Raw genomic sequence first — 18134 nt, 5'->3', positions numbered from 1 at the left:
TCTCTCTCTCCTGCATAAGACTCCCGAGCAGAGGCTGCTCTCTCTTGAGCTGACCGCCTCCCCACCCACGGCATGTGCTTCTCCTGTCTTTGGGAAACCTTTTCTTTTCGGAGGTTTGTCCTTTGCAACACGCTGCTTCCCACACACACACACACACCTCGCATCCTTCTCTGCTGCCTCGTTCCTTCCCCCGCCCCCCAAGCTCTGCAGATAAAATGTCTAGCTTTGCTCGTCTATACTTCATAGCATCATATGTGCGCATGTGGGCATTAATAACTGCACTACAAAAAAAACGCAGGAGATAAATCGCTGTTGCTGCTACAGTGTGACACTCTTTGCCTAGATTCAAATCAGTGAAAATTTGGGTTTATATTCAATGAGGAGCAATCCCGTTGTCATATAGATGGGGCCAGGTCTTGGAAGGCAGAGACACGACTTTTCCAAAGCCTTTACTCATCATCAATGGGCTACTTTCATCCTCCTCTTAGATGCGACCGGGCTGGGCTGAGAGCAGCTTGCTTAAGAGCAGACAGTGAACTTTTGGCTGAGGTGAGATTTGCAATTCCTGCTTCCTGGTCCACATTCGTAGCCAGACACGACATCACTTCTACAAATGGTCAGGAAAAAAGAGCAATAAACAAGACCGTAAAAGCCTCATGCAACATCATCATCATCATCATTCGATATGTATGAGATGCTTATATTAAAGCACATACAATAATTATTTTGGAAATCTGTACATTTTTAGTTAAATGTAAGAATTCAACTTCTTTAAAGTGCAATCCTAGATTCTGAGTAACCATTTATAGGATTTGCAGGCTTAATGGTGCCCATTTGAGTTCATTCTCCACCAGTGGAACTCCTTCCAAAGGAAATCCCCACCCCGCACAAGAGTACAGAAAGCAATGCTTGATTCCTGTCTGGATAGATGGCTCCCAGTGGGGCCTTTGCATAGGTGAGGTTAATTATTTTAATAAATAAAATGTAAGGATTAATAAAGCTCCAGCTGAATTGTGCTTAATTAATTATTAATTGCCATTGTTCTACTTACCATGCAAATGTGCTCTTATAAAGTGTCTTTAATGAAAAGAAGCAATCTTTGTATATAGGAAAAGCACAGGGGGAAAACCAGAGGGTTCTCATTCAAATACACTTTACGGAAGGAAGAGAACAAGCTCAAATTTATTTTGTCCCACTATGGAAAAAATCCCTTCCATCTGCCATTACAGCAGAGGGCCCCAACATTTTATTATTATTATTATTATTATTATTATTATTATTATTATTATTATTATTTATGTATATAGCACCATCAATGTACATGGTGCTGTACAGAGTAAAACAGTAAATAGCAAGACCCTGCCGCATAGGCTTACATTCTAATAAAATCATAATAAAACAATAAGGAGGGGAAGAGAATGCAAACAGGCACAGGGTAGGGTAAAACTAACAGTATAAAGTCAGAACAAAATCAAGTTTTAAAAGCTTTAGGAAAAAGAAAAGTTTTTAGCTGAGCTTTAAAAGCTGCGGTTGAACTTGTAGTTCTCAAATGTTCTGGAAGAGCGTTCCAGGCGTAAGGGGCAGCAGAAGAAAATGGACGAAGCCGAGCAAGGGAAGTAGAAACCCTTGGGCCGGTGAGAAACATGGCATCAGAGGAGCGAAGAGCACGAGCGGGGCAATAGTGTGAGATGAGAGAGGAGAGATAGGAAGGAGCTAGACAGTGAAAAGCTTTGTAGGTCAACAGGAGAAGTTTATATTGGATTCTGAAGTGAATTGGAAGCCAATGAAGAGATTTCAGAAGTGGAGTAACATGGTCAGAGCGGCGAGCCAAGAAGATGATCTTTGCGGCAGAGTGGTGAACAGAAACCAACGGACTGATGTGAGAAGAAGGAAGGCCAGAGAGAAGAAGGTTGCAGTAGTCCAACCGAGAGCTGTGGGCTCATTTGGAAAATTGAGGAAAGTGCTGTGGGCACCACTACAAAATGGCTACTGCAGAGGATGTGGCTAGTCTTGGAGGCCTGGCTAGTTGAAGGACAAGTAATTCACCTAAGAAACCAAGTACAAGGAGAGAAAGGGTCTGAACTCCCAAGCCAATCCTCATATTTGACTCAACAAAGCACAACAAAATTCCCATTCAAGGCTACAATCCTTTGCATGCTTACATGGAACTCAATGGGAATTATTATTATTATTATTAGTAGTAGTAGTAGTAGTAGTAGTAGTAGTAGTAGTATCCTGCCTTTTGCCCAATACTGGGCCTTAAGGCGGCCAGTAGGACCCTGTTCAGATGACATGCTAAGCTACAGTGGTTAAGCACCTTGAGCTAAACATTGTGGCTTAGCTTGTCATGTGACTCATGACTTAGCGTGTCGTGTGAACCGTTCCTAACCATCGTGGCTACATAAGCACAGTTTAAACATGCTCACTAACCATTTGCTGCAAAAGGGTTAGCAGCCTAACCAAGGCTTAACATATCTCCTGAACGAGCCCTAGATCTTCATAGGATTGCTCTGCTCTTCCAATCAACATCCACACACCTTTCCCAAGAAAGGAAACTGTCTCCAGCCCCCAAGGGAAAGAAGATGTTCTCCCTACCTGGACCCCAGGCTCAGCAGCTCCGACCTTCTCCTCAGCTATCAGAGCCCCCATGAGGGAAGGATCTCTCTCTCTCTCTCTCTCTCTGTGTGTGTGTGTGTGTGTACACGTGTGTGAAGAATGAGAGAAGGGGCTAGGAAGGGAGAGAAAAGAGCAAGGCATAGGGGCAGATGGGAGAGAAAGAGCAAAGCTAGAGGCTGGGTGGTTTAAAGATGTAATAAACAAACAACCAAACATGCAATGCCGTGAGGACGCAGATGGCTTCGCCTCACTGCTCCCCACGCCCTCGCCTCTTGTGCCCCTTCTCATTTGCAGCCCTGATGAGCAAACAGCCCCCACCCCCCAGAATGCCATTGAAAGGCAGGCCCAGGCCCCACTGAAGGCCAGCTGAGTGTCTCAAATGCGCACATAAGGGATGGGATGAGGCGAGTGCAGACCCTGCCCGAGGGACCTGCTCTGGCCTTTGCTCATGCCTCCTCCCTGCTTCCAAATCCTAACTGTCACCCTGTTGCTCAATGGTCTCTAAAAATTAATGATGGATGACTTGCGCTAATCCCTCGTCTGCTTCTCTGATTCTGACAGGCCGTTCAAAGCCATGGCCATTTTCATTTCAGTTGCCTTGGAATGTTTTAATAACAGTGTCATGGCACTTCTGGGGGAAATGGCTCCCATCTGGACCCACTGATGGCATCATGGCAGATCAAATCTTTGTTCTGACAACAGCGGCCTGAACCCGCTGGGCTTCACCTCCCCTCCCCTGTCACTCTCTGCACTCCTGGCCCACGCTCGACCCCACCCCGACATTTTTATCCACTCCCCAATTCATTCTGCCATATGGTTCCAATCCTATTCTCTCTCTCATTGTCTGAACATTTCTTCCACGCTCCTATCTGTCACTTTCTCAGTTCCCCAAAATGCCTACACAGTGACACAGTTTAGGGTTTACTGGACCTGCTCCTGCATGTATGTATGTGGTTTTATAGCACTTCATGAGAATTACATCAGTATAGATTTTATTTTTAAAATCACTTTTATTGTGAAATTTTACCACCACCCTCATTATAAAAATAAAGACAAGGGGGTGGAGAGAGAGAGAGATTTCTATACATCTATGTAAATTAATACATATGAAATGCATATAGGGAAAAAAAGCAGACCGGATATCCAAATAAGTATCCATTCAAAGGTGGTGCATATATGCCACACGTTCAACTATATTGAAAGCACTATAAGGTCCTCATTCCATTGCATCATTGGAGGTGAGCGTTTATCCTTTCAACCGTGTAATATCAGTCTTTTAGCTGTGAAAAGAGCATGGAAAATCTATCTATCCTTACCATTCATTAATTTCCAAGAAGCAGGTAGATAATTTCAAAGAGCATATACATCAGTGAATATTAAAGACTGTTCCAGTACAAAATTTATCCGTATAATGACCTCCTCCCAAAAAGTAGCAGCTTCTGGACATCACCAAAATGGATGTTTAAAAGAAGCATTACCTGTATTGCACCACCAGCAATTAGGCAAAACCTTTTTCAAAAGACGTTACAGCAACCAACAGACATGAAACAAAGGTGTGTGTGTGTTTTCTGAATAAGACACAACCTAAGATCCATAGAGGCAACAGATATAGACACCAAAGCAATGATCCATTGATTAGGCAAAATGGGAACAATCCTTTTCCTGACTAGAACTCTGTTTATAGTATTTATTCACCAATAACAAGTATTGATGGACATGAATCATGAATTGCTTTGCCTGACCAGCCTCAATAAGTATCTCCAATGACGAGGGAGATGTTGAAGCTGTAAAAGCGGCAGAGACAAACCTAGATACTAACAAATGCTGCAATTGCATGTAATGCCATTCAGATATAGCTGGCAAATCTTATCTGGCAGAATAGAAAATGTAGGGTGACCAATTGTCTGGATTTGCCCAGACATGACCGGAAATGGGGGGGAATCACCGGCCGGCCGGAAATGGCCTTCCCCCCGCTTTTGCCCAGGAAAAAAGGCTCCCCCGGCTTCTATCGGGGCCTCTCCTTCGTCGTCGTCACCATGGTGACTGAAGAGAGGCCCCAATAGAAGCCGGGGAGCCTTAAACTGTTTGTTTCCCAAACGCGGAAACACCCGGCTTAAGACCCGCCCACGTCATCCAATTGGGTCTCTCCTATGACATCAACATCATAGGAGAGACCCAGATGGATTAGGTAGGAGGGTCTTAAGCCAGGTGTTTCCACGTTTGTTTGGGAAACACGCCGCTCTCGGGGCTTCTATTAGGGCGTCTCCCCCCGAGAGCGGCGCGTTTCCCAAACAAACAAGGAAACCCCCACCCCGGCTTAAGACCCGCCTCCCTACCTCATCCAATCGAGACCCGATTGGATGAGGTAGGAAGGCGGCGGTCTTAAGCCGGGTGGGGGGGGGGTTTCCTTGTTTGGGAAATGCGCCGCTCTCAGGGGCTTCTATTGGAGCATCTCCATGGAGGAGACGCTCCAATAGAAGCCCCCAGAGTGGTGCGTTTCCCAATCAAACAAGGAAACCCCCACCCCAGCTTAAGACCCGCCTTCAGGCGGCAAGGAACAACGTGGTGGGGCAAGGCCGGAAGAGAGGGCCAGCAGCAGCACAGGGACCAGGCTAGCGGAAGTGGAAGGAAGGAGGACATCAAACTGCCACAGACCAGGCAGCAGCAGAACACGAGGTGCGCACGGAGGAGGCAGCTGCAACGTGGGAAAAGGTAGGCCGAGGCAAGGCCGCCATCCTCCTTAACTTGGCATGGGGGTGGTGGGGAGGAGGGGGAAAAGGCTTGGACGTAGGGCTAGGGGGGAGGCTAGAGCTTGAGAGGGGGGGCTTCATTGCTTCAGCCACTTTAAAACTGGCTATTTGCAAGTTTTCAAGACGTCCCTGAAAAAAAATAACCTTGATGATAATGGATGGTGATGGTAATGTTAATAATGCTCCTCCAGTTGCTGTTGATGATGATAATGGATGGTGATCCTAATATTAATAATGCTCCTTCTCTTGCTGTTGATGATGATAATGGATGGTGATGGTAATATTAATAATGCTTCTCCTTCTCTTGGTGATGCTGATAATGGATGGTGATGATAATAATAATAATGCATATAAAAATGTAATAAATAAATAAATGTGACCAAGGCCACACACCCTTGGGGGCCGGACATGTTGAGTTGGCTCCACCTTGGGGGTGGGCACGTTGGGGTGGCCACGCATCCTGAGGGTGGCCATTTTGTCCTCCTTTTTGGTTTCCAAAATATGGTCACCATGTCTGCCACCAAAACATTTTCTTACCAACTTTCAGATCTGGATTGCCCCATAAAGTCAATTTAGCATGAGAAAATGGATCAAAGTGTAATTGATGTGACATTATACCCCACACATGTCTAACAGTAGAAAGGGAGGAAGCGTTTGTGTTCTCATATGCCCTGAACCTAATGCCATCCATTAGAGAGAGGAATCAGTCAAGAAGATTCCAAAACTGACCAATCCGCCTCAGACGGGAAAGACCAAAAGTCAGTATGGGTCAAGGCATATGCCAGAAGATATAGAGGCCTTCAAGAGGCAGCTGGACAACCATCTGTCAGGGATGCTTTAGTGTAGATTCCTGCATTGAGCAGGGGGTTGGACTCGATGGCCTTGTAGGCCCCTTCCAACTCTGCTATTCTATGATGCTATGAAATGACACCTGCTGAAATTCCCTTTTCAATACAACTGTTAAAGATACAGGAGCCTTGTCCTCCTTTTCATATGGTCACTCTAGATAAGGCAACTGAACCCTGAGTAAGTCCTGAAATTTCTCTGTGGTTGGAAGTAGGATGCACAATGCAGCAATGATTTCTCCCAGCATGGGCACCTGGTACTGGAACCCCTGAAATTTCTCACTGTTTAGCAATCCATGATCTAATTTCCCCATGTGGTTGATGAATGAGACGTGGGAGGAAGAGATCACAGTGCCTGGCTGAAGGTCTTCCTGCTAGCAGTGGGTTAAGAGTCCTGCTGAACCTTCTCCATTCTGATCATTCCATTCATCACATCACAAAGCCATTAACACTCTGTAATTAAGGATCAAAGGGAGACCCTTGCAAAGGTTGCACAGGCAGCGGAGCTAATAGAAAGTGGCTTTAGAAATGGACTGAACTTTGTGCCAAAAACTCAGTACAGAAGTATTGCAAATGACTGGTGCAGGGGGGAGAGGGGGAGTCATGCAGGAAGGGAAGGCTGGGCTTGGGCTGTCGGTGAAGGCAGCTGTGGCTGGTGAAAGGGCTGCTGGCCTCTGCCTCCACCTGCTGCCACCCTAATAAAAAACAGCTTTCTGTAAAGCTGAAGGCAGCCTGTGAATCCGGCCTTCACCTACCTGTGGCCTGCCAGGGGCTTGGCCTTCCGTCCCCCTTCTGCCTTTACCCTGCTTGCACACACTATTCTTGGGGCCCCAGGCAGCCCTGGGTGTTGACTCTTGAAATCTTGGACTGGAAGAACTTTTCAGATTAATTCTGGAATTGGAGACACGTGCCGTCTGCTGCAGCCTTTGCTTCATTTGCATCTCCCCCATTCCCTCTTCTACATGAGCCTGCATGCACTGATGCAACATAGCAGGGCCCCACCCCTGCCCCAGTCCTGATGTGATCATGTGAGCGATTGCATCAAGATTCTTTCTGTGTGTTTTACTGATCCTAGGCTGGCCATATGAAACGGAGGACAGGGCTCCTGTATCTTTAACAGTTGCATAGAAAGGGGAATTTCAGCAGGTGTCGTTTGTATATATGGAGAACCTGGTGAAATTCCCTCTTCATCACAACAGTTAAAGCTGCAGGAGATATACTAGAGTGACCATTTTAAAAGAGGGCAGGGTACCTGCAGCTTAAAAGAAATATACAGCATTTCAAAGAAATATACACAATTTAAAACCATGGAAAGCATAAAATACAAACAAAAACAGACAATATCCATTTAAAAACAACCACCCTGCAAACATTACCCATGGAACAAAATGGACTAAAGGCTAGCACCTCTTGGCTTGTTTCAACTTCAACCAGACATAACAGTCAAAAACAACCAAGAAAAACACAACTACCTAATTAGCAATACCTAATGACAAAAATGTTGCATAAAAGGAAGAGGACACGAGAGAGAAATATACACCACTGGCTTTGGAAGTTAAAGATCTATGACAACAGGAAAAAAGTTACAACATCAGTCACCAGCATCACATTACTTAAAATATGTTGAATAATCAGGAAATTTCTGAATCAGTAAAAGACAGCATGACTTGGCAAAGCCCATCATGTTCATCTAGAAAAAACACCATGAGCAAGAAAAGAGAGATAAATGATGATGATGATGATGATGATGATGATGATGATGATGATAATGATGATGATGGCAACTCTGTTAATTTTTTTAAAGATTTTTAAGAAGGGTGAACAATTATCAGCAATTTTTACAAAATATCCGTCATGCCAATTATATCAAACAAATTGAAGAGGAAGGTCTATCAGTCAAAATGCATTATTTAATAGGAATAACCCCAACTCACACACACAAAACTACAGCCCTCCCCCGCCACACATTGCAAACATGCGCATGCATCCATTCATAGTCAAACAACCAGGCATCCCATTCAGACATCATCACATCAATACACTCACACACTGCCAGGACACACACACACACTCAAGATCACCCACTCCATAACACACGCACATGCATCCATTCACTCAAACAGCAAGGCATCCCATTCAGACATCAATACACTCACACACTGCCAGCACACACACACACACACACACACACACACACACACTCACCCATTCCATAACACTTGCACACACACATTCACTCAAACATCCAGGCACCCAATGCACTCCATTCACCCACACACTGTCTCACACGCACACCCTCAGTCTTACCTCCTACTTGCTTCTTCTTCTCCTTCTTGCTTTTTCTCTTGCTTCTTCCTCTTGCTTCTTCCTTCTTTCATCCTTCATCCCCCCCAGGGCCGATCCAAGCCTTCTACTTGGCTGACACGATCACCCCAGCCAAGGAGAAGGCCAGATCAGGGTGGGAGGGCTGGAGGACCCGTTCCCAGAAGTCCGGAAATGCATCCTCTGCCCCTCTGCAAGGGCGAATCCAGGCCTTCTCCTGGGCCAGCGTGATCACACCAGCTTGGGAGAAGGCCAGATCAGTGCTGGGAGGGGGGGCTGGAGGATGCATTCCTGGAAGTCTGGGAAAGCATCCTCCTGCCCTTTTCCCTGGTAAATTGGGGCCCAGTCCCAGTTGCTCCAGAGAGCCCCATTTTTCTGGAGGTCTCCAGGATTTTCCGGGTCATCTGGTCACCCTAGGTGAGTCCTGTTGCTAAATCACTTCAAGGCTTGACTTGTACACCCTGGCTGGGAGCAAAGCATGACCTCTTCCCTTCCCATCTCTCCCCTCCCCTTCTCTGAACATTATGCTCCTTTCCTCTAGGAGTCTAAAGCATGCTGCTCCTGATGCTGTTTTGAAGAGGCTTCGAGCTGGCACTAAGTAAACACTGGAGCAGTTGATACACACCTTATAATTAGATAGCTCTGCTCTACAATTATTACATTTTCCAAGCTACAGCTGCTTCCTACTCATTATCAGGTTAAGAAACTTCTTCTGATAGTAACATCCCATTAACCCTGTAATTAAGAGGTAGACCACCCAGAGAGTGCTGTTGCACTTTCTACGAGCAAACACTGAGCCTGAAGGAGCTCTGAATGACAGCTGCAGCACTCCTTTGGCTGTTGGGCTTCTCTCCCCTTCTGACAGCATAACAACGGGACCCCTTTGAAGGTTGCATTGGGGGAAAGATCAGCCAAGCTAATGGGCTGCTGCCCTCATAGCCCCACACCTTTGGAGCATATGACGGGGCCTTTTGCGGGGGCTTTTGTTGGGTCCATCTAGGCCACGCCCGTGCACTCCTGGCCAGCAGTGTCTGGAAAGGTCTCTGTCAGAGAGAGCTCTTCCTTGGCCCGGTTACCCAAGATCCATTTTTAACTGGAATTGCCAGAGACCGACCATCAGGGCCTGCTGGAAGCAAAACAGAAGCTCTACCCCTGAGCTAAGGCTCCACTCTATTCTGATACATAATATCTTCATGTAGAGCTCAGTGGCCTCGTTTCTCACTAAGGAGAAATGTGGCCACTCCAGTTAAAGAATCTCAGGCTCTGAGGCTGGGAAGGGCTCCTGCCTGAGACTGTGAAGAGCTGGTGCAGCCACAGTAGACAATACTGGGTCGGATGGATCAATAGTCTTGTTCAATATACAGTACCTTCATATTGTTTCACACGCCCCACTTCCCTGAGCAGTGAGATGGCCAGAGACAGTGTTATAAGGTTTCCTTTCCTTTGGACAAGAGCATGCTGGAGATTTCTGGCATCTTTGCAAACATGGACGTAGAGCTTACTGGAAGCAAACGGATCCCTGCAGCAAGCAGCACACCTGCTGTTCTTGCATGATTTATGTCTTGTCTTTCACCTAGAGTTCTCAAAATGGCATACAATGGTATATAATGGTAACACCAGGAATCACAGAATCAGAAGTAAAGGAAACAACTATTCCCACTGGAATAGAAGCCAACACCGGACATGCCCTCTCACATGGCATTTGGCGGTAGATGGCAGTGGGAGAGGAGACAGTCCAGGTGGGACAGCTCCAAGGTCTGGCTCCTTTCCTTTCCTTCTAACGGACACCCAAACGTTCCATATCCAAGCAGCAACAGCAGCCCAAACATGCTGCTGTTTTAGCCAGCTTTAGATAACGCCCGCCCCAGCCCTCTATGCCTCTTCCCACCCAAATTCAGACAGCAGAACCACTTCCGTTAGCTGTCTCCACAATCTATTATTCATAATAGATTGGCAGAACAAAGATCATATACAGACGGATGCTGCACGTAGTGAGTTGTCTTCACGGAAATAAAGATATTTAAAAAAACCAAAACAAAGCGGAGACGAGCACTGTATGCCTATGCGATTCCCAACAAAGAAGTCTCAACATTCTCACAAAACTACATGCCCCAGAGTTCATTGTGGAGAGCCCCGACAATTAAACTGGTTAACTGGTTTTGCAAGCTAGTTTCAGTTTGCTTGGGGTGCATCTGCCCTTTTGTGGTGACAAGAAATGAAATAGGTCTCCTCACAGCAAATAACTAAATAGACCTACCACCAGTCAAGGAAACAAGCAAAAAAGGAAAGTGAGTGAATGTGAAGAAATATAGTCCAAGGTAGCTAAAGGTCAAGACCACTCCAGAGCTAAAACAGCTTGGGGGAAAATGAAACATGAAAAGAACCCTGTGTGATAATTAGGGCTAATTTATTCTTGCAAGTCATGAGGTCACCATGATTTGTCATTGTTTTTAGGTGGGTGATAAAGTACCTGGAAACTGGAGCCATCAGAATAACACAGGAAATGTCCCATTAAAGGGAGCACTTCTGAAGGATAAAGCTGCCCACAGTCAGTCAAGCCCTATAAAACACAACTGGCCAGGAGACGGCCCTAATGAAGGCATCGCTGATGCTGGAGAAAGCTGCACGGAGGCCTCCCATTGGCTGAAAGAGCTTTGGGCAAAGGCCACAAGAAAACCTCAATTTAAATGCTGACTGGTTTTACGGAAGCCCAGCAGGAATATCAACATAGGAAAGCTAGAGGGACGAAGAATGGGCTTCTACCCTGGGGCAATTCTAGCTGGCTGTACAGGACCACGCCAGCAATAGCCTTCCAGTGACAGCAGTAGGCATCATGTCCACTGCCTTGACATGTCAGCTCCTGCCGGGAAACCAGCGGGGTGGGGTCTGACCTGTTTCGGGTGAGGAAGAGCCAGAGGCAGCCTGGATTCTACAGTAGAGCACCGAGAACGACACAAGAGCGACAGGCAATCCAGCAAGGTCCAGCTGCTAATTACCAGCAATGGAGTGTGTCTTGCCTTGCTGCCTGTTTAGGGTGACTGGATGCACCGGGAAACCCTGAAGACCTCTGGAGAAATGAAGGTCACTGGGGCAACCAGGACTGGCCCCCAATTCACTCGGGAAAAGGGCTGGATGATCCGTTCCTGGACTTCCAGGAATGGGTCCTCTAGTCCTCCCCCAGCACCTATCTAGCGCAGCAGAAGGCTAGATTGGCGCTGGGGACAGGGACTGGAAGACACGTCCCGGGACTTCCAGGACAGCGTCTCCCAGCCTCCACCTCCCCCCAGGGCCAATCTATCCCTTCTGCTGCACTGACATGATCGCGTCAGTGCAGCAGTTTGCTCTCTGCCCCGGCAGGCTGGGACAGGGAGTGCACACGAAGCCCCGCCCCTTGGGTCTTTGTGCGCCTCATCGGCACATGTGATGAGGTCAGTTCGCTACCCGCCTTGCCAGTGGTGGCCCAGACCACCCAGGTGGCGGACACCAGCGGCGGACCAGCCCAGGTGGTGAGAGAAGACAGTGGTGGCGGTAGAGGTACCGGGAGGACAGTGGCTGCTGCTGCTAATGATGGTGATGATGATAATGGTGCTGATAATGCTAATGGATCTTGCTATTGATAATGACGCTGCTCTGCTAATGATGGTGATGCTGATAATGCTAATGGATGCTGATAATGGATGCTACCCGAGGCCATACCCCCTTGGGGGCCGGACATGTTGGGGTGGCCACGCCTCCTGTGGGCATCCATATTGTCCTCCTTTTTTGTTTCCAAAATATGGTCACCCTATTGTGGATAGTGCGGAATATACAGGAACATACTGAGGCTGGCTGCTCTTCTGGGGCTCAAGAGGCCACTAGGCTAAGCAGGAGAGCTGTGGTGGGCATGCCACATCCAGGAACTGCCTGGCCCAGGCAAGGGTGATGGTGAAGGCCAGGCTTGGAGATGGGAATGTCACATTATGTAGGGTGACCATATTTTGGAAACCAAAAAGGAGGACAAAATGGCCACCCTCAGGAGGCGTGGCCACCCCAACATGCCCACCCCCAAGGCGGAGCCAACTCAACATGTCCGGCTCCCAAGGGGGTGTGGCCTCGGTCAAATTTATTTATTTATTACATTTTTATATGCATTATTATTATCATCACCATCCATTATCAGCATCACCAAGAGAAGGAGGAGCATTATTAATATTGCCATCACCATCCATTATCATCATCAACAGCAAGAAAAGGAGCATTATTAATATTAGGATCACCATCCATTATCATCATCAACAGCAACTGGAGGAGCATTATTAACATTACCATCACCATCCATTATCATCAAGGTTATTTTTTTTCAGGGATGTCTTGAAAACTTGCAAATAGCCAGTTTTAAAATGAGAGGAAAGCTTTAATTGTTTTCAGACTTGGCTCAAGCTTTAAGTTCATATTTACTCATTAAAGAAGATGGATAATTTTGAATTTCATCATGTTTGACAACCAAGCTGTAAATCCCAAACACATTTACTAAGAAGGAAGTCCCACTGCTGGGGCTGTTTACTCACAAGTAAGTCCCATTGGTGGGGCTTACTTGTGAGCAAATATGGTTAGGATCTAGCTGTAGCAACAAACTATGACACTGCTTACATCCAGGCAAGCTTTCACAAAGTGCTGTGTGCAATAAAACCAGTACTCAAAGGGCTCTCAAGCTATAAAATGCTAAAATCTAAGCAGATTCAGTATTGTGTATACATATATATGCATAATGACATGTGTTTGCTTATGCTACCATATAGCTGTCCTAATTCATTGTTGATAATATTTATTTATTTATTTATTTATTATTGCATTTCTATACTGCCCAATAGATGAAGCTCTCTGGGCGGTTCACAAAAAGGCTTAGCACAGGCACAACAGCAACTTAAAATCAGAACTGCACATCAACTCTCACCATAAATTTGACCTTCTTGGTGCTTTCCAGGTGTTTTGGACTACAACTCCCAGCAGCTTGAGCCAGCATGGCCAATGGTTAGGGATGCTGGGAGCTGTAAATCCAAAGCATCCGGAGGGCAGCACTTTGGGAAAGACAAGCCTCCGAAGCGCGCTTCGCCCCTCGCCCACTTCCGTGGCTGCCAGACCGTGTCCCTCCTTACAACGCCTCAGAAGCCGCTCCTGCCCAGCCACAAGCCGACGTGCCGCGTGTGTTTCCCAAACAAACTAAACCCCCAGCTTAAGACCCGCCTTCCTACCTCATCCAATCGGGTCTCTCCTATGATGGAGAGATGAAGGCGGGTCTTAAGCTGGGGGTTTCCTTGTTTGGGAAACGCGTCGCTCTTGGGGCTTCTATTGGAGCGTCTCCTCCATGGAGACACCCTAATAGAAGCCCAGAGAGCGGCATGTTTCCCAAACGTGGAAACACCCGGCTTTAAGACCCACCCACCTCATCCATCCGGGTCTCTCCTATGACGTCGCATTTGGGAAACAAGCGTTTTAAGGCTCCTCAGGCTTCTATTGGGGCCTCTTTGGTCGCCATGGTGACGACGACCAAGGAGAAGCCCTGATAGAAGCCGGGGGAGCCTTTTTTTCCTGGGCAAAAGGGTGGGAAAGGCCATTTCCGGCCGGATGGGGATTTCCCCCCCCCATTTCTGGCCATGTCCAGGCAAATCCGGACGATTGGTCACCCTAACATTATGGGCAAAATGGCCAAGCCAAGGCCAGGTGTAGACTAGAGGCCAAATCATGGAGCAAAGGATCCCTGAATGCCTTCTGATGGGCTCACACCCTTCGACTTCTGAGGGACCCTTCCATGAGACAAAGTGGTGCACTTTGAGTGCCATTACCCAGTGCGGTACCCAGGGGCATAACCCACCTGGAGTGTTCTGCTAGGCAAGCTGTGGGAGAGCTTGGTGGATCAGAGTAGTGGGTGCTGTTTGAACTTTCCACCTTGGGCACCAAAATGCCTGCTTGTGTCTCTCCACTTCTGTGCTTCCGTTTTTAAAATGGGAGTCACTGCAGCCTCTTGTAGCCATGCATGATTAATGGATGTGAATGACACGCTTTAAGCTGCTCAGATGAAAAAGAAACATGCCATAAAAACAGCACAAGTGCTGATCAAAGCTTTAGATAAGCGTCCTCAATGAAAGGCTTGGAGTTGGTGACCGGGGAAGAGATGAGAAGGCAGAGATGGGACGTGTTCCTTCCCCGCTGGCAGCAGCTGCAATGCAAACAGCATTCCTGCTTCTCACGTTTATTCAGAGCCAGACTTCATCCAAGGTAAACTTGGAGCATCCATCCCGCCACTTCTCACCAACGTAGTTGCTGGAGGCGTTGGGGTTGAATCACCCAGATGGCAAATCTACTCATCAGCTACTCCTTTCAGCAGAGTATGACATTGTAGTCCTTGCTTAGAAGAACAGACTTTATTAATGACCTGCAACAACATAGACTTCCAGCCTTGATCCATTCTTTTGAAGAACCAGTTGACTCATTAGAAAGAAGAACTTACATTTTTGGATGTGTATTTGTAAACACGAAGGTAAGATAAACCTATTCGGGTTTCCCAGATACTATAGAGCATGGGTGGAAAAATTCCTAGTGTTGGGGGTGGGGGAGCAGTTTCCCACCACTGGAACCCACCATGGGCTCTACACACACACACAAAATCAACGCTACAAAATTGCTGCCAAAATTCAGTTGTAGTTCAGCGATGGCAAAAACACTGCATTTGCATTTTAAAAGAGGGCTGGGCAACAGATGTTGCCACATGTGGCCCTGCTACTCCCAAATTCACCCAAATTCACTTTTTAAAAAATGCTTCCGTAATAGCTATGAAAATGTAGTAAAGAAATTAAAGAATTGATAACGAATTTGCTGACTGCAGCAAGGTTGATTGTAGCTAGGAACTGGAAGATTAAAGGTGATTATTGTATTGAAGAGTGGTATAAAGAAGTATGGGAGATTGCTATCAATGATAAATTAACATGTAACATTAAAGTGAGAAGAGGTATAGCAAAAACGAATGATTTTGAGGAAATTTGGAAACAGTTCCTAATATTTGTGTTTTCTAAGGGAAGTGGGAAACCACCAGCAGAAGAGGTGTTAAGATTTTGGAAACAGGAATGATCCCGAAGGGAAGGGGGAGCACTTGTTGGATTATGTTGAATTATGTTGGATTATGTTATGATAAAGTATTATATGTTAATAATTATATATTCAAGTAATTTGTTAGGTATTGGTATGTTAATTGTTATGTTGGTTTGTATTTTATGTAGTAATAAATAAAATCATTTAAAAAATAGCTATTTATTATTTATTTATTTATTTATTTATTTATTACATTTTTATACCGCCCAATAGCCGAAGCTCTCTGGGCGGTTCACAAAAATTAAAATCATCATAAAACAACCAACAAGTTAAAAATACAAATACAAAATACAATATAAAAAGCACAACCAGGATAAAACCACGCAGCAAAATTGATATAAGGTTAAAATACAGAGTTAAAACAGTATAATTTAAATTTAAGTTAAAATTAAGTGTTAAAATACTGAGTGAATAAAAAGGTCTTCAGCTGGCGACGAAAGGAGTACAGTGTAGGCGCCAGGCGGACCTCTCTGGGGAGCTCATTCCACAACCGGGGTGCCACAGCGGAGAAAGCCCTCCTCCTAGTAGCCACCTGCCTCACTTCCTTTGGCAGGGGCTCACGGAGAAGGGCCCCTGTAGATGATCTTAAGGTCCGGGTAGGTACATATGGGAGGAGGCGTTCCTTCAAATAACCTGGCCCCAAACCGTTTAGGGCTTTAAATGTCAATACCAGCACTTTGAATCGGGCCCGGACCTGGACTGGCAGCCAATGAAGTTGTAAAAGGACTGGCGTAATGTGATCTCGCCAGCCAGTCCCTGTTAGTAAACGGGCTGCCCTGTTTTGTACCAGCTGAAGCTTCCGGACCGTTTTCAAAGGCAGCCCCACGTATAACGCATTGCAGTAATCCAAACGAGAGGTTATCAGAGCATGGATAACTGTAGCTAGGCTATCACTGTCCAGATAAGGGCGCAGTTGGTATATCAGCCTAAGCTGATAAAAGGTGCTCTTTGCCACTGAGTTCACCTGTGCCTCAAGTGACAGTTCTGGATCGAAGAGCACCCCCAAACTACAGACCCGATCCTTTAGAGAGAGTGCAACCCCGTCCAGGACAGGGCAAACATCACCTCGCCGGACAAATGAACCACCCGCTAACAGTACCTTCGTCTTGTCTGGATTGAGTCTCAGTTTGTTAGCCCTCATCCAGTCCATTACCGTGCCCAGGCACTGGTTCAGAACAGCCACTGCCTCACCTGGGTTTGATGAAAAGGAAAGGTAGAGCTGGGTGTCATCCGCATATTGATGACACCTCAGTCCACATCTCCGGATAACCTCCCCCAGCGGCTTCATGTATATGTTAAACAGCATAGGGGATAAAATAGAGCCCTGCGGAACCCCATGGCTTAGGAGCCACGGCACAGAGCAATAATCCCCCAGCACCACCTTCTGGAATCGGCCATCCAAGTAGGAGCGGAACCACTGCAACGCAGTACCTCCAACTCCCAGCTCAGACAACCTATCCAGAAGGATACCATGGTCGATGGTATCGAAGGCCGCTGAGAGGTCCAGGAGAACCAACAGGGTCGCACTCCCCCTGTCTCTCTCCCGACAGAGGTCATCCCACAGGGCGACCAAGGCAGTTTCTGTTCCAAAACCAGGCCTGAAACCCGATTGAAATGGATCTAGATAATCCGTTTCATTCAAGAGTGCCTGGAGTTGTCCTGCAACCACCCGCTCAAGCACCTTGCCCAGGAAAGGGATATTAGCCACCGGCCTGTAGTTGTTAACCTCCTCCAGGTCCAGATTAGGCTTCTTCAGGAGTGGTCTAATTACCGCCTCTTTTAAAGAGGCCGGCACCACTCCCTCTCTCAAGGAGGCATTTACAACCTCCTGGACCCAGCCGGCGATCCCCTCCTTATTTGATGTAATGAGCCACGAGGGGCAAGGGTCAAGCACACAGGTGGTCGACCGGACTTGGCCAAGCACCTTGTCCACATCCTCGGGCCTCAATAACTGAAACTCATCCAATAAAACTGAGCCGGACGGCGCTCTGAACGCCTCTACTAGTGGTGCTGCATTAAGTGTGGTGTCCAATTCATGACGAATCTGAGCGACTTTATCTTCAAAGTGCCGTGCAAACTCGTCACAGCGTGCTACCGAGGGTTCAACTATCTCACGCCCTGGCCCAGAGTGTAACAGGCCACGAACCACTCGGAAAAGCTCCGCCGGACGACACCGAGAAGACGCAATGCTGGTGGAAAAGAACTGCCTCTTTGCCACCCTCACCGCCACAGAGTAGGCTCGATAGTGAGCTCTAGCCCGTGTTCGATCAGACCCAGCACGAGTTTTCCTCCACCTGCGTTCTAGCCGTCTCCCCTCTTGCTTCATCACCCTCAGCTCAGATGTATACCAAGGAGCTGACCGGGCTCTGCTCAGAGGGAGAGGACGCTTGGGCGCGATCGTGTCAACCGCCCGAGTCATCTCTGCATTCCACAGAGCGACCTGGGCTTCGACAGGAGCACCGGCCATATCAGCAGG

This window comes from Elgaria multicarinata, chromosome 15 (genome assembly GCF_023053635.1).
Source record: "Elgaria multicarinata webbii isolate HBS135686 ecotype San Diego chromosome 15, rElgMul1.1.pri, whole genome shotgun sequence".
Taxonomy (NCBI): domain Eukaryota; kingdom Metazoa; phylum Chordata; class Lepidosauria; order Squamata; family Anguidae; genus Elgaria; species Elgaria multicarinata.
Note: the sequence above shows the minus strand (reverse complement) of the source record.